Raw genomic sequence first — 7,867 nt, 5'->3', positions numbered from 1 at the left:
CATGTAGGCGAGAGGTGTCGTCTCGCTTGTTCATACTGTCTGGGTGTTTTTCTATTTCAATGGCTTCTCTGATTATTCTGCTATTAAGATGTTCTATTTTGGTGATTGTTTTTGTACCTTCAAAATTGATGTTGTGTCCCGTAGTGTTTATGTGTTGTACTAGTGAAGATGTGTGATCTTTCTTCTGTACTGAGTTCTTATGTTCTTCTACACGTACCTCTATTCTTCTGTTAGTCTGTCTGATGTATGTTGCTGGACAGGAGGCGCATGGGATTTGGTATATGCCCTGGTTTTCCAGTTCTATTTTGTCTTTGGGATTTCTCAGGATGGTTGATATCTTTCTGTCAGTGTTAAATGCGGTTTTGATGTTATGTTTGCGTAGTACTTTACTGATTTTGTCGGTTGTTCCTTTTATGTAGGGCAAGATGGCTCGTCCGTTGTTCTGTTCTTCTTCTTGGATGTTTTTCTGTTTCGGAGTCCCCTGCTGAACACACCTGAACAGCCTACATCCCAAAATAAAATTCACCATGGAGATTGAAACAAACAACCAGTTACCTTTCCTGGATGTACTTATATACAAAAAAAAACCCGGCACCCTAGGACACACAATCTACCGAAAGAAAACACACACCAACCGTTACCTCAATGCGCAATCACATCATCACCCAGCACAAATAAATTCAGTAGCCAAAACACTAATAACAAGAACCAGACGCCTTGCAGATGAAACACATATACAAACAGAACTACACACCCTGACAGACATATTGACAGCAAACAAGTTCCAAAAAAACAAAATCACCAATATGATTCAGCAGGGAACGCGGGAAGAAACCCGAGACTCTAGATCTACACATACAGACACCTGCGAGAATCTACGAATATATATATATATATATATATATATATATATATATATATATATATATATATATATATATATATATATGTTTCAAATGTTAACTCTTTAGATTACCTTGCTAGGCCCCAAACATGGGGCAAATCTTTATTTCCTGTTTTCAGCCTATCTTGAAGGCTATCGAACAGGCAGTAGTCACACCGGACAATTCCTATATTTGTGTAAATTACTAACAAAGAATTAAAGGGAAACTGAAATGCATTTCTGACTCATTAGTCGTCATCAGCCAGCCATACCCTTCTGAGATTCGAACCATGGGCTGATTGCATATGAGGCAGTGTTATTTGCCTCTAAGCCACAAGGTCTCTCTCGCTCTGTTAGCTTTTTTTCTGCAAGGGAAGATATGTTTCAAATGTTAACTCTTTAGATTACCTTGCTAGGCCCCAAACATGGGGCAAATCTTTATTTCCTGTTTTCAGCCTATCTTGAAGGCTATCGAACAGGCAGTAGTCACACCGGACAATTCCTATATTTGTGTAAATTACTAACAAAGAATTAAAGGGAAACTGAAATGCATTTCTGACTCATTAGTCGTCATCAGCCAGCCATACCCTTCTGAGATTCGAACCATGGGCTGATTGCATATGAGGCAGTGTTATTTGCCTCTAAGCCACAAGGTCTCTCTCGCTCTGTTAGCTTTTTTTCTGCAAGGGAAGATATGTTTCAAATGTTAACTCTTTAGATTACCTTGCTAGGCCCCAAACATGGGGCAAATCTTTATTTCCTGTTTTCAGCCTATCTTGAAGGCTATCGAACAGGCAGTAGTCACACCGGACAATTCCTATATTTGTGTAAATTACTAACAAAGAATTAAAGGGAAACTGAAATGCATTTCTGACTCATTAGTCGTCATCAGCCAGCCATACCCTTCTGAGATTCGAACCATGGGCTGATTGCATATGAGGCAGTGTTATTTGCCTCTAAGCCACAAGGTCTCTCTCGCTCTGTTAGCTTTTTTTCTGCAAGGGAAGATATGTTTCAAATGTTAACTCTTTAGATTACCTTGCTAGGCCCCAAACATGGGGCAAATCTTTATTTCCTGTTTTCAGCCTATCTTGAAGGCTATCGAACAGGCAGTAGTCACACCGGACAATTCCTATATTTGTGTAAATTACTAACAAAGAATTAAAGGGAAACTGAAATGCATTTCTGACTCATTAGTCGTCATCAGCCAGCCATACCCTTCTGAGATTCGAACCATGGGCTGATTGCATATGAGGCAGTGTTATTTGCCTCTAAGCCACAAGGTCTCTCTCGCTCTGTTAGCTTTTTTTCTGCAAGGGAAGATATGTTTCAAATGTTAACTCTTTAGATTACCTTGCTAGGCCCCAAACATGGGGCAAATCTTTATTTCCTGTTTTCAGCCTATCTTGAAGGCTATCGAACAGGCAGTAGTCACACCGGACAATTCCTATATTTGTGTAAATTACTAACAAAGGATTAAAGGGAAACTGAAATGCATTTCTGACTCATTAGTCGTCATCAGCCAGCCATACCCTTCTGAGATTCGAACCATGGGCTGATTGCATATGAGGCAGTGTTATTTGCCTCTAAGCCACAAGGTCTCTCTCGCTCTGTTAGCTTTTTTTCTGCAAGGGAAGATATGTTTCAAATGTTAACTCTTTAGATTACCTTGCTAGGCCCCAAACATGGGGCAAATCTTTATTTCCTGTTTTCAGCCTATCTTGAAGGCTATCGAACAGGCAGTAGTCACACCGGACAATTCCTATATTTGTGTAAATTACTAACAAAGAATTAAAGGGAAACTGAAATGCATTTCTGACTCATTAGTCGTCATCAGCCAGCCATACCCTTCTGAGATTCGAACCATGGGCTGATTGCATATGAGGCAGTGTTATTTGCCTCTAAGCCACAAGGTCTCTCTCGCTCTGTTAGCTTTTTTTCTGCAAGGGAAGATATGTTTCAAATGTTAACTCTTTAGATTACCTTGCTAGGCCCCAAACATGGGGCAAATCTTTATTTCCTGTTTTCAGCCTATCTTGAAGGCTATCGAACAGGCAGTAGTCACACCGGACAATTCCTATATTTGTGTAAATTACTAACAAAGAATTAAAGGGAAACTGAAATGCATTTCTGACTCATTAGTCGTCATCAGCCAGCCATACCCTTCTGAGATTCGAACCATGGGCTGATTGCATATGAGGCAGTGTTATTTGCCTCTAAGCCACAAGGTCTCTCTCGCTCTGTTATATATATATATAAACTAGATAACTTCTTGTCTTTAATGAAGACACCTGATTTTGCCATCTCCGCCAACTCCAACTTCTTTCCTTGTGGGAATTGTGTCTTTCCATACATATCTAAAGCTGTCCAGGACCTTTTAAATGAAAGGGCAGTGGAACATTTTCTGCTGTGTCCATACATAGAGGGAACTCTACCCAAAGTGGAATTTAGTTTTTGAGATGTTCCTGTGAATTGCTATTTTTCATTCAGGGCAGCAAAACATAGCTGAATATGATACCAAGTATTATTGCAAGTTTGCAGATTTCCCAGCAGATTCCCAATTAATGGGTGATTAGCTTTAATGGGGAGAAAACTCCCTTTTTACAACCCTGTAACCCCTTAATTCAGGGTGGCTGAAGAGAAAACAATGGAATAAAAAAAAATTACATTAGATATCGTTATCCTTCTGTTTTAAAAATTATAACTGAATATCAGTTTTGGGAAAGGCTTTGAGTCAAAATTCAAGGCTCCTGTGGTCTACTTGTGCCCTGCAGGTTTGTGGCACTATAGTGATGATCACAATCAGTGCAGGCTCTGGTACTAGTAGCCTTTATCTCCAGATGTAACTCTTTTTCAGCTATAGCTGTTTAATCAACAACAAGCTTCCCTGGATCGGGATAGTTTGACTACAGTGATCCTACTTCAAAGTTAGATTCTGGCAATGCTCTTCATGTAGGCTGTTTTCCCATGTATGTTTAGTAGTAGTAGTAGTAGTAGTAGTAGTAGTAGTAGTAGTAGTTGAACGTTATTGAAGGAAACAACCGATAGTATAGATGGTACCATTCTTCTGTGGGAAATGGGCTGACTGTGAATTTGGTCCCGAGGTTATTGTTTTTATGCATTAAAACCGTTGTAGCATACGATTTATCAATTAGATAGATCAGCTTCTTTCTGTTACTTTATTTTATTTATTTATTTAATTAGATTTCTATACCGCCCTATTCCCGAAGGACTCAGGGCGGTTTACAGGGCAGCATAAAATACAATATAAAGATAATATAAAATTAAAATAAATTAAATTAAGCCCAGCAATTAAAACAATGTTTAAAAAGCTAAAACCCCTTCAGTCCAGGCCTGATAAATCGAAAAGCCAGGTTTTCAGGTCCCGGCGAAATGAACGCAGATCGGGGGCAGTCCGGAGTTCCACAGGTAAATCATTCCAAAGGGCAGGCGCGCCCACAGAGAATGCCCTCCCTCTGGGGATCACCCACCGGCACTCCCTAACCGGCGGCACCCTAAGGAGGCCCTCTCTATGGGAGTGCACAGGACGATGGGAAGTTGATGCTGGCAGCAGGTGCTCCCTAAGATAATCCAGACCCATGCCATGTAGGGCTTTATAGGTCATCACCAGCACTTATCTAGATTATAAGAAGTTTAAAGGATGCCTCTAAACAGCATCACATCTACTGCGTATCTGCTAGATTGCAGTCTAGAACAGGATATCAATGACAGAGATGCATCCATTGTGGAATATCCTCTCTGATCAGGTATCCTTTTCTGTTTTCGTGCTATGCTGTGCTGGTATTTAAAAAAAGAATAGCAATAGCAGTAGTACTTAGACTTTTATACTACTTCATAATGCTTTACAGCCTTCTCTAAGCGGTCTACAGACTCAGCACATTGCCCCCAACAATCTGGGTCCTCATTTTACCGACCTCAGAAGGATGAAAGACTGAGTCAACCTTGAGCCGGTGAGAATTGAACTGTCGGCAGTTGGCAGAATTAGCTTGCAATACTGCATTCTAACCACTGTGCCACCATGGTTATTTTTTTAACATGTTAGCAGCTATGTGGAGAGGGAGAGGGAGGGAAGGAGAACTAGTGGTGGACACTTGCCTCCCATTCAAGAGGTTGAGAGTTCAATCCTAGGTAGTGGCAAATGTTTCTCTCACACGCATAAAGAAAAAAATATCTGCTGCGAACTCCACATGGCATCAGGCAGGGCATCTGGCCAGTAAACTCTAAGCCCCATCCAGTCACTCCGACTCTGTCCTGAATTAAAGGATTATTGTTGTAAAAAAGGAGTTGTAAAAAAGGGTTGTAAAAAAGGAGCTTTTTATGGGGAGGGAGGAAGAGAGAGAGAGAGAGAGAGAGATGGCAAAGCAAATTATTGCAGTTTTACAGATATGGATATATAAAATAGACATAAAATGTGCATGAAAACATTACTATAACACCCCTGTGATTTATACATTCATGTTTGACATTGAAATACAGTAAAAAAAGGACAGAGTTTATGTTCATAGTATCATGATGATCATAACTAGGGAGGATATGTGTGATGTGTAACACCTGTCTTCTTCCTTCCATGATGTCTTATATCTTCCCCTATCCCCTAGCAGTTTCTGTATAAAGCAAACTTCTAGTTGGATTGCTCCTCAGCTGAAATAACATCTACAGTAAATAATGTTTGGAACATTGTTAGAACTCTAGCTTTGCAAACAATTTTTAGTTCTAGCAATGGAGTCTTGGAGAGAATACTCAATGGAGGGAATAAAAGAATTCTGCAATTAATTTTTGAGATTCCCAGCCAGTCTCACAATCCGGAAGGAAGGAAGGAAGGAAGGAAGGAAGGAAGGAAGGAAGGAAGGAAGGAAGGAAGGAAAGCAGGGAGGGAGGGAAGGGAAGGGAAGGGAAGGGAAGGGAAGGTGTTATGTATGGGGTATGAGCAGCAGCTCTGCAGGTACCATCAGGGGGCGCTGTGCTGTGGTTGGATTGGCTGAGAGGGTTTTGGCGGGAGATACAGATGGATGGATTGGCCAGAGCATCACCTAGCCAAGTATATAAGGGGTCCAGGTAACCCCCTTTGTTCAGTATGTGCCTACTACAAATAAAGAGCTGACATGCAGTACTCATCTGCCTCCTCATTGCCATGCGGTCCACAACCCACTACACAATAGAAGGGAAGGGGGGGAGGTTTCTGATACTCCTGCCATCTTTCCACAAGGAAACTGAATGGGAAAGCCAGCAGGAATTTGAAGTTGCTCCCACTCCCACTGCTTTTTGCCCACCCTTGGTTATTCTGTTTTTCTGTTTAAGGGGGAAAAGTCTTTGTTGTCTAATATTATGTAAATATGGAAATTGCTAGGACAACTCTGGGATCTATTCCCACTTTTATTTTCACTTCTGGGAAATAAACTACTTCAGTGGAAATGTTATTTTTACTTGCCAGATCTTTAGCCTTAGGAAATTTGCAAAATGCAAAAGAGGATATTCCCTTTCATTTTAAGAAATCTTGCAGATTTATGTTCCATAACTATTAAAGCATTTATCAGCTGTTTAGTAGTATGAGAAACCAGACATCATTAAGAAACTAATGGCTGGGTGGGCTAAGCAAAGGCTACATTAATCCTTGTAAATTAAGTCAGACAATCTTTTGAGGCTGTTGGAACACAAACCTTCCAAAACAGAGAGGTTGTTCCCACCCCAGTTTTAAACTATTCAAGTGTTTTCTATGACCAATACCTACATTACTGCTGCTAAGTTTATATTTGCCTGTTTTTCTGGGGAAATGGATCCACTTCCAAACAAAGCATTGAGTATAAATGCCTTCCATTTTCATTTTTGAAGATGTCTTTGGAGTTCAGAAGCATTCTTCTAAACAAAGCATATGCTTGAGGCCACATAGTTACTCCATTCAGTTGTATAATAATTTAAAGATTCTATTGATTGATTATCTACCATCAAGTCAGTGTGGACTCACAGCAGTTACATACCAGTAGATAGATTTCTTCCATGATGATCTGTCCCTAACCTGGTCTTCCAGTCTTCCAATGGAGCACCCATCATTACTGTACCTGAGTCCATCCACCTTGCTGTTTGTTATCCTCTTCTTCCTTTTCTTTTCATCTTTCACCTTTTCCACCAGTAGAGTCCTTCAAGAACAATTAAAGATCATATTGCATTCAGTACTTCTGCATGAATGGAAGGTTCTAATTTATGTTGGTTGGCAACTGGGAATACTACATGTTGGACTAGACAGATCTTTGGATTGAGCCTGCATGGCTCCTTTGATATATTTTGCCTCTGTCTTCTGAGTTATGAACAAACATCTGTTTCAGAGAAGGTTACACAGGGTTGATCTCATATGCTACTGAGAATTTTTTTTCTGATCTTTTCTAAATTACATGGGCTTGTTAAAACATAGCAATTTAAACCATATCACAAAAAGATGTTGACCGTTTGGAAAAAATTCAGAGAAGAGCAACTAAGATGATCAAAGGCCTGGAGGCTAAAACATATGAAGAATGGCTGCAGGACTTGGGTTTGGCTAGTCTAAAGAAAAGAAGAAATAGGGGAGAAATGATAGCAGTGTTCCAGTATCTGAGGAGCTGCCACAAAGCACCAGAGGGAAGGATGAGAAACAATGGTTGGAAACTGATCAAGGAGAGTAGCAACTTGGAATTAAGGAGAAACTTCCTGACAGTGAGGACAACTAACCAGTGGAACAGCTTGCCTCCAGAAATTATGGGTGCTCCATCACTGGAGATTTTTAAGAAGAGACTAGATATCCACCTGTATGAGACAGTATAGGTTCTCCTGCTTGAGCAGGGGGCTGGACTAGAAGACCTCCAAGGTCCATTCCAGTTCTATTCTCTAATTCTAATTTCTCATTGTACTTTAATGATCACTACCAGCACAGCTGAGAAGCCTACTAAACATTAGGCTAAGAAAATCTTTATGCCCTGCACTCTGTATGAGACA

The sequence above is a fragment of the Vipera ursinii genome, assembly GCF_947247035.1.
Source record: "Vipera ursinii genome assembly, chromosome: 3".
In the NCBI taxonomy this organism is placed as follows: Eukaryota; Metazoa; Chordata; class Lepidosauria; order Squamata; family Viperidae; genus Vipera; species Vipera ursinii.
Note: the sequence above shows the minus strand (reverse complement) of the source record.